This window comes from Diceros bicornis, unplaced genomic scaffold (assembly GCF_020826845.1).
Source record: "Diceros bicornis minor isolate mBicDic1 unplaced genomic scaffold, mDicBic1.mat.cur scaffold_528_ctg1, whole genome shotgun sequence".
Classification (NCBI taxonomy): domain Eukaryota; kingdom Metazoa; phylum Chordata; class Mammalia; order Perissodactyla; family Rhinocerotidae; genus Diceros; species Diceros bicornis.
This window is the reverse complement of record NW_026691396.1, coordinates 26,653-43,362: the sequence shown is the minus strand read 5'-3', so window position 1 is coordinate 43,362 and position 16,710 is coordinate 26,653. Positions and strand designations below refer to the sequence as shown.

Genomic DNA, 16,710 nt, shown 5'->3' with positions numbered 1-16,710 from the left:
GTACCCTGTGATCTGTGTAAGAAACCTTTGCCTGTCCCAAAGTCATGAGAATATTATCCTGTATTATCTACTACAAATGTCATTGTTTTAAACACCACATTTGGATGTAAAATCCACCTGGAGTTGACTTTTGTTTATGGTGTAAGTAGGAATCAAGATGAATTTCTTTCCTGTGTGGGTAACCAGTGCCCCTGGGCCATTTACTGAGAAGACTGTCTTTTCCCCAGTGCTCTGCCTGCCTCTTCTGTCACATACAAGTGTTCGTATGTCTGGGTCCCAGGAGGACTCTATTCTTTCTACTTCTCCTTGTGGCTGTCCCTGCACTATGACAGCACACCTCCCTGATGACTGTAGCTTTATACCAAGGCTTCATATCTAGTAGCAGAAGCCCTCCAAGTTTATTCTCCTTCAAGATTGTCTTGACTAAATGTGGCCACTAGTATTTCTATGGAGATTTTGAAATTGCATAGTCAGTGTCCACAAGATATCTGCTGAGATACTTTATTGTGATTGTATGAATCTGTAGATCAATGAGGGGAGAAGTGACATATTAACAATACATAGCAAAGCAAACAAATAAAAATACCAAAAAAAAACCTGAACCAAACGAAAACATCACAATAAAGAAGGAAGAAACGATAAACTGAGAAGAAATATTTGTAATTCATGTCACAAAAGGGTTCATATCCCCAATTAGAAAAAGTTCCTAGAAATTGATAAGAAAAATAACACATAGTAGAAAAATTGACAAAAGACACGAACCCACAGTTCACGGAAAATGATATATAAATAGTCCTAAATGTATGAAAATATGCTCAAGCTCAGTCATACCATGACAAAATTGTCATATTGAAGATGTAACAAAGCCAGGGGAAAATAGAGAAGGGACTCCTTCCTCTCAGACTTTGCAGGCCCACCAGGTCCAGCACCCTGAGGACCTGCCTGACTGCACTGGGGGTGCCCATGGGGCTGCAGAAGATATGGGGTTCTCGGAGGCTGCAGGTAGAGGATCTCAAAGAACTCATCTCATGAGCAGAACAGCTGGTGCAGTGCTCATGCCAGCGGCAAGGCAGGGCTCAGGGGCACTCACAGTCCTGGGGCTGCTTGTGAGCACTGGGCCTTCAACAGGAGACCTGGCTGCTCCCGCTCCATGTCCACCAGCATCTGCCCATGTTAGGAGGCCTGTGCACCTGTGCCCACTTGAGCTCGCCCACTCCAACACCCCATCCAGTGTCGATGGAGCCTGAAAACATGCCCTGCTGTGCTTGTGCTTATGAAATTCTGCATTCAGCCCCTCTTTGTATAATTGGGAAACTGAGGCTCAGAAAGAGGCAGGCCCAGGGCACAGTATGTGGTCAGAGTCAAGAAGAAAAGTGAGGACACCGGCTTCATAGGCCCGGGCCCAACTCCTCCAGTCATGTTTACTTTGGAAATGAAAGCCCCTAAGATCCTAGTTTGGACTAGGATCCTACCCAACCCCTCCCAGTTTGGACCATTTTCCTTCCTGCATCCCCACAAGCACGCAGGCACGCACAAACAGAAGCAGACTTCCAGCTGGGGACTATGGGAGGGTGGTTAAGAAGAGCAGACACCCTGAAAATGACAAGGGAAAGAGGAGAGAGGGGTTGGAGCCAGCTCTGCAATAGAGTAGGGGCATCCATTCTCCCGGCAACATGTCCAGAGGTCCATAGCATGAAGGCGATCCTTAAATTTCCCACAGTCCTGCCTGGGCAGGGGCCAACTCCATAGTAGTCTCCAGAGGACAGGGACTGGGGTCCTGCAGTCTACTGTGCTAGGCTCCTGGAAGTGGACCGAGCATACTTCATCCCCTAGTATAGACAGGGACTACAGGAGAGAAGGTCTCAGTTTCCTTCTCTACAAATTGGGCTCTTGCAATGGCAGTACCCAAGGGTTCTGCATGCTTGGAAAGTCTGTAGACCTTGATTCTCTACCAATGACCCATCGTCCTCCAAGGACATGGATAAATGCTTCCCACTCCCTGAAGGTCCTTCGTGGCAGAGAGGAGCTTGGGGAATGAGGACTTGGGGTAGGGAAGAACAAGACAGAGCCAGGGACTGAAAGTTAAGGGTCCAGGAACAAGACCACTCATACTTGGATCCTTGGGGTCCTCATTTGGAAGTAGGGGGAATCATTGCCCTGGCTGAGGTGAGGATGCCTTCTGAGAAAACTAGACACCCCAGAGGGGAGTGGCAAAGAGGGCGGCAGGAGTGTCTTCTGAGGTCCCTTCCACAGCCCTGAAATCCTTCAGGGCCTGCTGTTTTACTCCTGGGACTCCGGAGAGCCTTTGCCTTGAGGTCACCCAAAGAAAGATTCCTGCCTGGGGCTGCAGTGCTAGTGCTGGCCACCAGGGGACAGGCAGCCTCCTGGTTCATGGTGCCCACTGAGCTTTGCTGGAGCAATTGGGGCAGGAAGAGCCATGCAGAATGTCATTTCGGCCACGCCTCTGCTTCAGAAACAATATGCACCTCCTACGATTAGTGATCATTTCTACAGAATGAGCTGGGCAGAGGCAGGAAGAAGAGCTCCAAGATCTCCCCATTTATTTATTTATTCGGAGATTTATTTATTTATTTATTCCGAGATTATGGCTCACCCTGTGCCAGGTGCCAAATGGTCTCTCTCTTCCAGGAGCTTTCAGTCTGGAGGAGAGAAGGACAAAAGCACAGAAGCAAGACATGTGAAAGAAAAGAGTAAGTGCTAACCTGAAAACAAAGCAGGGTGTTGTGAGAGATGAGATGGCAGTCGCTGGGTAGGAAGATCTGAAAGGCCTCACTGGGGTGACATTTACTGAGACTAGAATGACAAGAGAGAGCCATCCCTGCACAAGTCTGGGAGCAGTGTGTCAGGGAGAAGGCACCACTGGTACAGAGACTTGCAGGCAGAAGTGAGTTTGACCTGAGGCGGTTAGAAAGGTGACCAGTGTGGCTGGAGCGAGCCTGGGAAGAGAGAGGAGCAGAAGGAGGAGGGCAGGGCCAGATCTTGGGGGCTGTTAGATTGTTAGTTATCCCTTCCTCTCTGAAAGCGTTGCCCCAATACCATGCATCTTAAAACTACAAATATTTAATAGCTCACAAGTTTTGTGGATGAGGAATCCAGGCTTCGATTAGCTTGGTTCCTCCAATTCTATACATTTCTGTGCAACTTGTCATTTCACAGACTGCATCAAATCACTGTAGGGCTGTCAGGTCAGGAGCTGTGGCCTTAATGTGACTTCATAATATCCCATAAAGGAAGTCATTTGCCACAGCAATTCAGCTTTTCAATGTTGTCGGACCTTGACATGATTCAATTCTGTTGCCATTTCAGCAGTGCTGCAGGAACATCTTAAATGTGTCCTCATAGACTGTGTTAGTTTGCTGGGTCTGCTGTAACATAGAACCACCAAGTGGGTGGATGGCCCCTCATGCTTACTGGCACGGTACTGGTTTCTGTCTTTGTAGAGCTCCACCCAGGACATTGTCAAGGAGCTGGTTGATGGGTTCAACTCCTCCATCTCACTAGACAAGGGGCAGATGCATCTGGCGATGAACAATGGCCAACACTGGTCTGGGGTAAGTGTGGGCACATAGTGGTCTCCATACCCAGGACACTGAGATGACCGGGGTGAACCCAGAACCCAGTCAATCTGGTGAATCCCCTGGGTTCCTTCCAGGAATGTGGTTTCCCCAGAGCCTTCCGCTTCATGCCAGGTGCTGATGAAGCCTCAGGTAGTTTAGAGGGAATGTCATGCAGCCCATGGTAGGGGCAGTTCTCAGTTCTGACCTGTGTGATCTTGAGCAGCCCCTTGAAATCCCTAACCCTCTGTTTCTCAATATCTACAGTGGGGACGTTTGTTGATGACTCACTGAGATAAGGCTCTTAATACAGGCTATCAATACAGGGAGGTGCTATTGTTTCTCAGCTAACACAAAGCCTTGAAGGTACTGGTTGTTTATCACTCTCCCCAAAATCAAATGATGCTTTTAAAGCCTGGAACCTTTTTCTGTGTGGGCACTCATGTCCCTCCTCTTGCCCAAGTTCCTGAGGTGATGGGAGTTTCTGGTCTGAGCTCCAGACCCTGATCCTCCTGGTGGCTCATGGTGATGCCACTCACTATTTGTTCCTCCTCGTCCACTTGGTGTGAAAAGGAGTCAACCCTCTCCCGGGATGAGGCCTACTCAATGCCGACCCCCAAGGCAGGCACAATGGAGAAGGTGGTAGAGTCCCTGGTACCAGCTTTCCCGGATAGAAACATCTCCTACATTGCCGCCTTCCCATGCATGTACCAGGTCTTCACCACCACCCAACAGGTACTGGACTAGCTGCCCCATAGGCGAGTGCTGCCGCCTCCAGAGCACAGTGGTTAGTGTCCCATCTACCAACCGTGTGTCTGGGGAATGTCAACACACCTCTGTGAGCTTTACTTTGCTCTTCTGAAAAGTGGGTTGGTAAGAAGATGAACCTCATAAAGTTATTTTAGGAAATCATGGAATCAGCCAAGGCAGGTGCTTACCTGGTGCCTGGTTCTGCAAAAAGGGCTGGGGAATGTGCTGTGGTTGTTCATGGTGATTATTTTTCTTTCCCCCATGAAAAGCAGACTTCCTCACGCATCACTGGGATTTAGCCTTTCTGAGTTTGGAAAACCAGATGGACACCCTGTCCAGGAGTTTGAGGTTCTCTCCAGCTGATCTTGACTGCTACATGGCACACATTTACAACTTGCAATGCAACACTGAGACAGACACCGTTAATAATTCACTGAAGTTTAATATATACATAATATTTGCACAATATCGTCTAGAGAAAGGTAGTTTGATGAAGGTTCAATTTAAGGAAAAGATCAGTCTCTTCTTCACTACTAACGAGGGATAATCCAAACAGTCCGTGAAGTGAAACAAAGTCCCACTTTTCTTGGTGTGCTCTAGGAATTCCAAAAGTCTGTCGATTTGGAGGAACTGACCGCGAAGGAGCCGTCTGCGGTGTCCAGCAGGCGAAGGTAGAGGATCTCCAGCCCAGCGAAGGGGCTCCCCTGCATCCACTGGCCTCAGGAACGCTCCGATGGAGGTCCAGCTGGCTGGAGGCAGCCAGGCGGCTTGGGAGGCCTGCGTGGAGGGGGAGAGAACAGCTCCGCTTTAAGACCCAGGCCCACTGCCGGGGAAGGGACCAGCAGGGCTTGGCTCTCGGCCTCCGGGCAGCTTTGGCAAAGCTCCTCGTGACGTGCTGGATCTCACGACCGCTTCTATGGACGCGAGCGCTTTTAGCATCTCGGCAATCTTTTCTTCTTCTTTCGACCGTTTGGCTCTCGCTGGAATGGTGTGTGTCCACGGATGTGCGTGTGACCTGTGCAGGAAGTCACGGTTCTGGAAGGCTTATCGGTATCTGCTTCTGCTCCCTCCAGGCCCAGCCTCACGGGGAGCTCACAGTCAAGTTCAGTCCTCGGGAATTTTCTGGAAGCCTCTTTCTTTCCCCGGCACAGAACTGGGGGATAAGAGCCCCATGGCTCTTCCTCATGCTCAAGGCAGAGCCGGGGATGTGGGGTCCACTCCAGCACATTCCCCTGCACCCACGAAACTCCGATCATAAAAGAAGAACCACCGAGATCGAGCCAGCTCCCCCCTTTCCAGGACACTGCAGATCACCTCTCTGGGATTTGGAGCAGGACCCAAGGCTGGCTCTGGTCTCACAGGCCTGTGCTCCTTCCCTTGACTCGGCTGTACACTCCCAGCCATGCATTTGTTCCGAGGCTGTGGCATCTCTCCGTAGCGTTGGCTGTCCCTGGCTGTCACAGGAAGGGAGCTCAGCCAGGACTTGCCTCTCCCTTTGTCGTCGGAGGCAAACCACAGGACATGTCCACTGTGGGTCGCATGAATTCCCCTTCCCTGCGTATCCCCTTGGAAGAACAGGCAGAAATTCTCAGATCCACATTCCCCATAGAGGACGCCTGGAAGCTGAGCTCCCTGCATCATGTCGCCGGGTCGGAAATTCCTTCACAGAAGGGAACAGCTTGACGGTGGCCTCCCAGGGCCATTGGCCCTCCTGGCCAAAGTCTCCCCAGAGCAGAAGGGGGGGTAGAGTCCACGGAAAGTTCTGCCCATACAAGGTGGTAGCAGTATTGTGTATGTGAAAATAAATCTGCAGATTTTAGGTTTCGTCTGGAGTGCAAAGAAAACAGACGATCACGGGATCAGATGTGAAAAGTCGTTTAGCCGACTGGTTTGCGAACAGCGGCACCAAGCGTTCTCGCGGATGGGGACAGCGGGGACGCAGCAACAAACTGGGGAGAGTGGGGCGGTGGCGGTTCTTCGCTGCTTACAGCCCACAAAACCCTCCACTCCCCGGGGGACGGTAGGATCAAGAGTGCCGTGAACACCCAGGGGACTGGATCTGGCTCTACCTTCCTGACCAGGGATCCCAGGCCTGAAGAGACAGCCCGAGGCAGAACAGAGCCTCATCACAGGTTGTGGAAGACTTAATCACCGTGCTAATGAATGGGCTTGAAAATGATTCTCAACTCTCTTCTATACTAACGGTGAACACCTCGAATTTAAAGTTACAAACACATCATTGATATCAGCATCAAAAATGACACACACAGGTGTAAATCTAAACACTTACGCACAAGATCGATGTGAGGAGGTCTACAACACGCTGACAGAAGAAATCACAGAAGACCAACAGCAGTGCAGACTTCCTCCATGTTTCTTCATAGGTTGACTCGGTATTGTTCAGCAGATGTCAGCTCTTCCCAACAGGATCTACAGAGTCAAGACAATCCTAGTGAAGATCCCAGCGGCAGACTCAACACGCCTCCCCAGTATGGAAGCAGAACATAGTGAGAGGAAGGTACGGTACTACCATCTTCGGGACTGCCTCTAAAGCTATACTACTCGATAAAGGGTGTGTGTGGTGGTGGTGGGCCTCCTGGAAACAGTCAGTGAGGAGGGGGCACGTGATGGGGTAATTAGGAGGCGGGGAGGGCGGGGTGGCGGTGGCGGTGGCGGGGGGGCGGGGGGGGGCGGCAGGGGGCGGCTTGTCCAGAGGGAGTGGCATCTGGACGAGGCCTTGAAGGACAGGGAGGACTTGAAGGTTGGAGGCAGGTGGGAAGAGAGGCCCCTGCAGCCTGAGGGAGGCGACAGCAGGAAGCACGGCACGGAGGAGGGGAGGGCACTGCTGTGTGAGTGTGGGGTGACAGAGCACCAGGAGCTGGCACTGCGGGCAGCCAGGCCCTTCCCTTCCTCCTGTAAATCTGACCTGTGAGCCGCCAAAGCCGCAGTCCCCGTTCCAGACAGTGGACATTCAGTCCAGCGCAGGACCGCAGCCTGCCTCCCGGGGCTGGACTTCTAGGTGGGGACAACAGGCGGGGCCCCATCCTCAGGGACCATCTGGGCACACATTTAATAAGAGGTGCCCACGGAAGTGGGGTGCACCGTGGCATGGCACAGGAGCCGCACTGAGCGGGGGCCCTTTGGGGGGGTTCCCCTAGAGCTGCAGGTGGTCAGGAGGGCCCAAGTGGAGAAGGAGTCGCTCGTCCCCGTCCACCCCTGCCCACCTCTGGGCTCTGAGCACGTTCGCGACACCATGGTCAAGGGCTCCACGCGTGGCGTGAACTGTTTCTTTGCAGACTCATTTTCCAAGCGCGGCCTTCGACGGGATTCGCTGGTGACGGGATGTTTGCCTCGCCACCTCCCACCTTCCCAGCCAAACCAGGGATCGGGGTGGCAGCGGGGTTCCCGGAAGTTCACAAAAGTGGAAACACGCCGCTCCTCTCTCAAAGGCAAGACGGAGGTGAGAAGAACCCCCTCCTCCCTCGGTCACTGACACCTAGGGAGCTTTCGAGGTTAGCGCCTTCAAAGATCTGTTTTCTTCACCAGGTACAGTTCTATACCCGTTTGGAATGTAAAAATTCTATGCGTCTTCAGGAAGGGGAAAAAGTCACCGAAATGTCACCTCGAGAGGCCCATTTCAAGCCACTGTGGCAAGTATTCTTCCGCGTGTTAGGAAGTGAGCTCTTCCTTGAGCAGCCCTGGTTCTGAGGAGGAGCCTCACGACGCATCCACAAATGGCAACGTGTGAGGCCCTCGAGCCCGGAGCGACGTCTGGGCCTCTCGGCCCTTCCTCCTGGCTCTAAAAGGCAACCCCGCTTCCAGAGCGAGGAGCTGCCCTAAAACCTGAGAACTGGCATCACCCCCGGGCCCTCCCTGCCAAAAACAAAGAAAGAAATGGGGACAGGAGAAGTATCAAGAGGAAAGAAGAGAGGCCAGCTTCATCTCTGTCCCCTAGAAATGCCACCATAAAACCCACGCCAGCTACACACACCATCTTTTAGGGCCTCCCAGCCCCCTCGACCCGCCCCCACCACCCCCAACCCCACAAATGGATTCAGGCTCAGTGGACCTTCAAGACAGCTGCTTGAGGCTTCCTGTGCTCCCCTGGTCACCTGGCTCCCATGGGACACCTGGCTTCTGTTCTCTACTGTTTTCATCTGTGAGGCCTCCAAGCCCAGGACACCAGAGGCAGGCCTGGGCTGATTACTGACCCTTCCACTCCAGAGAAAGGAAGAGGTAAATATTCACTTCACTTCTCTGGGCCTCAGCTTCTGCATCTGTAAGATGGGCTCTCGCCGCAAACAGGCCCATGGAGTCTACCCTGTGGCATCTTCTCGGCCCTTGGACATCGTCTCTGCTACGGGAACTTCCCTCCCCGATGCCCCTGCGTACTTCTATCTGCAGCCGTGAACGCTCCTCTGAGCGCAGACACCTGTCTCCTCCGAACATTCGGTATTTCTACTCTGCTGGCTGAGGGGCCCTGAAACCTAACTCTCACAGAGACCCACTCTGATTTCCCGTCCAAAGGCACTCCTCTGCCATTCCCCCCATCTCGCTGAAGGACACCACCCCTCACCTGGGGCTCCCGTCCCCATGCCGACGCCTCTCTTTTCTCACACCCACAGGCATCAGCACGTCTCACGGTCTCTGCCTGCAGGACAGGTCCCGGATCCCACCCCATCTCTCCGTCTCCACCTCCACCGCTGCCCGGGGGCAGCCTTCACCATCCTCAGCCTCGAGTCCCTGCCATGCTCTCCCACAGGTTTCCCTCTGTTCTCCTCTTCCCCATGGCAGCTTCTGTCCTCTGAAAGGGAAACCAAACTCTTTACGGTGGATTCGACTCCCTCCACCTTCTGACCCCTGATGGCCTTGACCCCCTTCTCTCTGGCTTCACTCACTGCACTCGGGCCACTCTGGCTCCTGGTCGCTTCTCACACTCACCGTGCTCATGCCGCCTTCAGAGCCATGGCCCGTTCTGCCCCCCCTGCCTACAGAGCTCTCCTCCAGGGCTCCTCAGTGCTCAGGTGACCACTCCCACCGAGAGTGTGTGTCTAGGCAAGTGTGCCCCCCATTCCCACACCCATCACCCCTTACCCTGCCTTGTTTATTCTTCTCCAGAACATTCGTTATCACCTAATATGCCATGTCTTCTACTCAATTTGATTCTTTAGCACCTGCCTGTCCTTCCTAAAATGTCAGCAACACAAGGGCAGGCTCTCGCATTCTAGTCTTCATTGCTCTGTTGCCAAGGCAAGCACAGGTTTTTGGTTTGTTGCTTTCTCTCGACTTAAGAGGAGAAATCCTTTCTGTGCCGCTGATGCTGTCTCTGCCATTTGTCTCATGTGACCCCTCCTATTTGCTCCACCTGCCACTTGCTGCTTTCCTGCCACTAGAGTCATCCGCAGCTGGTGCTCGTTGCCTAACTGGGGGACATTATCTGTGAGTGAAACTAGGAATGATCGAGACCCTCACTTCGTCACATGGGAGAGAAACCCCTGAGACTTCCCTCAGCTTTCCAGTGTGGAGCGTTAGCTGGTGAGTAGAGGGGGCCGAGGGCAGCAACGAGGAGGTTCCCCCCAGATGTCAAAGGTGATTTCCTCTTCATCAGTAAACTCTCCCTCGGCCTTCGTGTAGTGCAAGGACAAACCTCCACGTAGTTTATCATTTGTTTCTTGAAAATTGTTTAGCCGTTGCCACATTAGAATCAAGTCACAAAATAAGGCAAACCTCTCTCTAACCAGGCAATGTAACTTGATCCCCAAAGAGATCGATCAGCTTTTTCTTTTTCTAACCACTACATACTTAGTCCAAGAAAGCTCCTTCGACCTGTGAGTCGCGACTCTTGGGAATACTACTCTGAAACAAGACTGCTGTCGATTGCTAAAAGTCTTGACTGCTACATGGCGCACATTTACAACTTTCAATGCAACACTGAGACAGACACCGTTAATAATTCACTGAAGTTTAATATATACATAATATTTACACAATACCGTCTAGAGAAAGGTAGTTTGATGAAGGTTCAATTTAAGGAAAAGATCAGTCTCTTCTTCACTACTAACGAGGGATAATCCAAACAGTCCGTGAAGTGAAACAAAGTCCCACTTTTCTCGGTGTGCTCTAGGAATTCCAAAAGTCTGTCGATTTGGAGGAACTGACCGCGAAGGAGCCGTCTGCGGTGTCCAGCAGGCGAAGGTAGAGGATCTCCAGCCCAGCGAAGGGGCTCCCCTGCATCCACTGGCCTCAGGAACGCTCCGATGGAGGTCCAGCTGGCTGGAGGCAGCCAGGCGGCTTGGGAGGCCTGCGTGGAGGGGGAGAGAACAGGCCCGCTCTAAGACCCAGGCCCACCGCCGGGGAAGGGACCAGCAGGGCTTGGCTCTCGGCCTCCGGGCAGCTTTGGCAAAGCTCCTCGTGACGTGCTGGATCTCACGACCGCTTCTACGGACGCGAGCGCTTTTAGCATCTCGGCCATCTCTCCTTCTTCTTTCGACCGTTTGGCTCTCTCTGCCTTCAGTTCTCGAACCAGGCCAGTTAATTCCTCCATCAGCACTGAGTTGGTCCTCGTCACCTTTCGGTAAGCGTCTGTGAGGCCGGGTATATTTAGCGACTCTCTCTCTAGCCTGGCGTTCTCTGAAGACGAGTCGATCCCCATATACTCCTCTTGAGCAGCGCTGAGCTTGTCAATGAGCTGGCATTTCTCCTCAATCGCTGCAGCCACTGCTTCTGCCAGCCGCTTTTCACGTCTCACGTAACGTCGACTTCTAACAGACTGAACAAGTCTGAAGAGAAATAAGAGACCCACCAGTAAACCGACGACAGGTGGGCGCATCACTGTCTCCCACTGGAGGCTGTGGCAAGTGAGGCGTGGACTCAGGCCATCGGGCAGCAGCGCCACCACCACCTCGCCCAGCTTGCCGAGGATCGGCCCAAAGCCCAGCTCCACAGAGGACGGCAGCCCCTCCATGGCACTGACCCACCACAGGGCTCTGCCCAGTCACCGTGGCAACACCAGCCACAACAAATGTCGGCTCCCGACATTCCGCCTGGAACCCGACCGGCAACTGACAGTCTGGAAAGGTCACTTACATGGTGGGGCTGGGGGGAGATCTGTAAATAAACTATGCGTAGCTCCATGACGGTTCAGTGTTCCTTCTGATTTCCCTCTTTCTTTTCGCTTTTTAGTCAAATCAAATGAAAATAGAGTGAAACGTGTCAACATTAGCTGCGTGACTTGACCAATCTTCGACACTTCACGAACCCCTAGAGCGTCCAAACCCCCTCCCCTATATGAATCATTCCCATGACTACAGAAAACAGCCCTCTGCAACGTTTCAATTGAGACCCAACCACCCTCGACATGCGCAGCCTCTGTTTTCATTTCTGTTGACATCCTTCAGTTGGGTCGTGGCAGAACTTCATGAAAAGGAAGTAAATCACGGCCTACAGTTCGATGTCTGTCTGTTTTGCTCAAAGCAATGTTTTTTGAGATCTATATATTTTTCTTTGAATAAGCAGTACGCCCTCCTTTGAAGGCTGAGTATTTTGACCTCATGGAAATATATCCCAAAATGTCCAGCCCTTCACATAATAATGTACTTCTGCGTTAGTTCAAGCGTGGTATGTTATGAACAGAGATGCTGTGAAAATTCACGTATACGTCTGCCTTATAAGCACGTAGTTTCATTTACCTTGGGGGAAGAATACCCGGGAGTAGAAATGCTGGGTAGATACACGCTAAATGCCCTTTTATTTTGAAACCGTTTTCTTGAGGCACAATTCAGTGTCATCAATTCACACACCGAAATACGCAATTCACTGATTTTTCTCTGTACAAGTGCAGAGTTGTGTAACTATCACAGTGCCGTTGTAGGAAAAGTCCATCACTCACCCTTGACTCTCTTGGCTGCATTCGACACAGTCGGTCCCTTCTCCTTGAAATGCTTCCATCACTTCGTTGCCGGTTCGGTCCATTCTACTCTTTCGAGGATTGTCTTGTCGTCGGCTGGCGTGTTTCTCTGACCTCAGTAGCCTTTCCTTCTCTGTCTCCATCGCTGACGTCTGTGTTTCTCCCAAACCTCTCAGCATCAGTGTTGACCCAGGACGTAGATCCTGGACCGCTTTTGAGCCCTTGCTGACCTTAGCCAGTCTCCGGACTTCAATGACATCTGTGCTGTCGTGACTTCCACGTTTATTTATCCTTTCCACACCTTGCCACACAGTCCGGACTCACACCCACCCAGCTGCCTCCGTGACATCCCCACGTGGACATCGAACGAGCCCACACCATACTCCAATTCTCCCCTGAACCCGCTCTCCCTCTTTTCCACGTGGGCAACTCCACCCCGACGGGGGTTCAGGCCCCAGCTTTGTGGTCTTTCTTGACCTCTCCCCTCTCTCCTCTTCACCTCCACCCCATCGGCAAAGCCTTCATTCCCAGCATCAGAGTAATGCCCTCATCCGGCCATTCCTTGCCTCCCGCTACCCTACCTGTTCAGAGTCGCCTTCACCTTTTGACAACATGAGCGTGGCTGCTCCTAACCAAGCTCCTTCTCCTGCCCTCAGCCGTGCAGTCGGTTCTCCACCCAGCTCCAGAGGATCCAGTCAGGTCCGTCCTCAGCTCACGCCCCCAGCAGCTTTCCACTCATCAGAGTGCAAGTCAAACACACCCATGCCCCAGGAGCCCTACGGGATCTGACCCCCGGTTACCTCCCCGGTCGAACTGCACAGCTGGGCCCTCACGCGCTCTGCCCCAGCCTCGCAGGCCTCCTTCCTGCTCCACGAGTGCGCCAAGATGCTCCTGCCCCAGGGCTTGACGTTTCCTCCTCTCTCTGCCTTGAATCCCTGTCCTGTGAGACCCACGTGCTGGTCTCCCTCCTTCCCTTCAGGTCTCTGCTCAAGCGTCTCCCTGTCAGTGTCACCGCTTAGTCTCCAATACCTATCACAGGACCTATCCAGTCCCTATCATGACACGTGCAGTGTGAAGGCAGAGAAAAGCATGACTGAGTTACGTGAGCACCAAAAGTCTACTTTAGTGGATTGTACTAAGCCTGCGACTTTTTCCAGATCTGCATGTGGACATACACGTCATCGTAGTGCAGTCCCTCCTTAGTCTTCAGATTTCCAATTAATTTCTTCAAGGTCGTCTCGGGAAATATTCCTCGGCTTGAGAAGACGTAACAGTAAAGAGCAGAAGAGCAGCTAAAGATATATACGAGTACTTAAATGTATCTCCCAGTCATGCAACCTCTCGTAACGGATGCTGTGGGAGGGGAGCCCATGAGAAGGGTAATCGCCTGACCTCGTGCGTCTGCCCTGTGGTTGTGAGGAATGGTGTGTGTCCACGGATGTGCGTGTGACCTGTGCGGGGAGTCACGGTTCTGGAAGGCTTATCAGTATCTGCTTCTGCTCCCTCCAGGCCCAGCCTCACGGGGAGCTCACAGTCAAGTTCAGTCCTTGGGAATTTTCTGGAAGCCTCTTTCTTTCCCCGGCACAGAACTGGGGGATAAGAGCCCCATGGCTCTTCCTCATGCTCAAGGCAGAGCCGGGGATGTGGGGTCCACTCCAGCACATTCCCCTGCACCCACGAAACTCCGATCATAAAAGAAGAACCACCGAGATCGAGCCAGCTCCTCCCTTTCCAGGACACTGCAGATCACCTCTCTGGGATTTGGAGCAGGACCCAAGGCTGGCTCTGGTCTCACAGGCCTGTGCTCCTTCCCTTGACTCGGCTGTACACTCCCAGCCACGCATTTGTTCCGAGGCTGTGGCATCTCTCCGTAGCGTTGGCTCTCCCTGGCTGTCACAGGAAGGGAGCTCAGCCAGGACTTGCCTCTCCCTTTGTCGTCGGAGGCAAACCACAGGACATGTCCACTGTGGGTCGCATGAATTCCCCTTCCCTGCGTATCCCCTTGGAAGAACAGGCAGAAATTCTCAGATCCACATTCCCCATAGAGGACGCCTGGAAGCTGAGCTCCCTGCATCATGTCGCCGGGTCGGAAATTCCTTCACAGAAGGGAACAGCTTGACGGTGGCCTCCCAGGGCCATTGGCCCTCCTGGCCAAAGTCTCCCCAGAGCAGAAGGGGGGGTAGAGTCCACGGAAAGTTCTGCCCATACAAGGTGGTAGCAGTATTGTGTATGTGAAAATAAATCTGCAGATTTTAGGTTTCGTCTGGAGTGCAAAGAAAACAGACGATCACGGGATCAGATGTGAAAAGTCGTTTAGCCGACTGGTTTGCGAACAGCGGCACCAAGCGTTCTCGCGGATGGGGACAGCGGGGACGCAGCAACAAACTGGGGAGAGTGGGGCGGTGGCGGTTCTTCGCTGCTTACAGCCCACAAAACCCTCCACTCCCCGGGGGACGGTAGGATCAAGAGTGCCGTGAACACCCAGGGGACTGGATCTGGCTCTACCTTCCTGACCAGGGATCCCAGGCCTGAAGAGACAGCCCCAGGCAGAACAGAGCCTCATCACAGGTTGTGGAAGACTTAATCACCGTGCTAATGAATGGGCTTGAAAATGATTCTCAACTCTCTTCTATACTAACGGTGAACACCTCGCATTTAAAGTTACAAACACATCATTGATATCAGCATCAAAAATGACACACACAGGTGTAAATCTAAACACTTACGCACAAGATCGATGTGAGGAGGTCTACAACACGCTGACAGAAGAAATCACAGAAGACCAACAGCAATGCAGACTTCCTCCATGTTTCTTCATAGGTTGACTCGGTATTGTTCAGCAGATGTCAGCTCTTCCCAACAGGATCTACAGAGTCAAGACAATCCTAGTGAAGATCCCAGCGGCAGACTCAACACGCCTCCCCAGTATGGAAGCAGAACATAGTGAGAGGAAGGTACGGTACTACCATCTTCGGGACTGCCTCTAAAGCTACACTACTCGATAAAGGGTGTGTGGTGGTGGTGGTGGGCCTCCTGGAAACAGTCAGTGAGGAGGGGGCACGTGATGGGGTACTTAGGAGGCGGGGAGGGCGGGGGGGCGGTGGCGGGGGCGGGGGGGCGGGGGGGGGCGGCAGGGGGCGGCTTGTCCAGAGGGAGTGGCACCTGGACGAGGCCTTGAAGGACAGGGAGGACTTGAAGGTTGGAGGCAGGTGGGAAGAGAGGCCCCTGCAGCCTGAGGGAGGCGACAGCAGGAAGCACGGCACGGAGGAGGGGAGGGCACTGCTGTGTGAGTGTGGGGTGACAGAGCACCAGGAGCTGGCACTGCGGGCAGCCAGGCCCTTCCCTTCCTCCTGTAAATCTGACCTGTGAGCCGCCAACGCCGCAGTCCCCGTTCCAGACAGTGGACATTCAGTCCAGCGCAGGACCGCAGCCTGCCTCCCGGGGCTGGACTTCTAGGTGGGGACAACAGGGGGGGCCCCATCCTGAGGGACCATCTGGGCACACATTTAATAAGAGGTGCCCACGGAAGTGGGGTGCACCGTGGCATGGCACAGGAGCCGCACTGAGCGGGGGCCCTTTGGGGGGGTTCCCCTAGAGCTGCGGGTGGTCAGGAGGGCCCAAGTGGAGAAGGAGTCGCTCGTCCCCGTCCACCCCTGCCCACCTCTGGGCTCTGAGCACGTTCGCGACACCATGGTCAAGGGCTCCACGCGTGGCGTGAACTGTTTCTTTGCAGACTCATTTGCCAAGCGCGGCCTTCGACGGGATTCGCTGGTGACGGGATGTTTGCTTCGCCACCTCCCACCTTCCCAGCCAAACCAGGGATCGGGGTGGCAGCGGGGTTCCCGGAAGTTCACAAAAGTGGAAACACGCCGCTCCTCTCTCAAAGGCAAGACGGAGGTGAGAAGAACCCCCTCCTCCCTCGGTCACTGACACCTAGGGAGCTTTCGAGGTTAGCGCCTTCAAAGATCTGTTCTCTTCACCAGGTACAGTTCTATACCCGTTTGGAATGTAAAAATTATATGCGTCTTCAGGAAGGGGAAAAAGTCACCGAAATGTCACCTCGAGAGGCCCATTTCAAGCCACTGTGGCAAGTATTCTTCCGCACGTTAGGAAGTGAGCTCTTCCCTGAGCAGCCCTGGTTCTGAGGAGGAGCCTCACGACGCATCCACAAATGGCAACGTGTGAGGCCCTCGAGCCCGGAGCGACGTCTGGGCCTCTCGGCCCTTCCTCCTGGCTCTAAAAGGCAACCCCGCTTCCAGAGCTAGGAGCTGCCCTAAAACCTGAGAAGTGGCATCACCCCCGGGCCCTCCCTGCCAAAAACAAAGAAAGAAATGGGGACAGGAGAAGTATCAAGAGGAAAGAAAAGAGGCCAGCTTCATCTCTGTCCCCTAGAAATGCCACCATAAAACCCACGCCAGCTACAGACACCATCTTTTAGGGCCTCCCAGCCCCCTCGACCCGCCCCCACCACCCCCAACC

The 16,710-nt window shown here is 53.3% G+C and overlaps 1 long non-coding RNA gene across 2 annotated transcripts; it reads left to right on the top strand.

The window, feature by feature from the left end:
* Positions 1-1,976: 1,976 nt before the first annotated feature.
* Positions 1,977-4,988, top strand: LOC131403012 (uncharacterized). 2 transcript variants are annotated; one of them, XR_009219140.1, is made up of 3 exons: positions 1,977-2,711; positions 3,462-3,572; positions 4,926-4,988. It is a non-coding gene; the product is annotated as an uncharacterized LOC131403012 (long non-coding RNA). The 2 variants fall into 2 exon arrangements; XR_009219141.1 differs by lacking the exon at positions 4,926-4,988 and adding an exon at positions 4,149-4,754.
* The last annotated feature ends 11,722 nt before the right edge of the window (positions 4,989-16,710 follow it).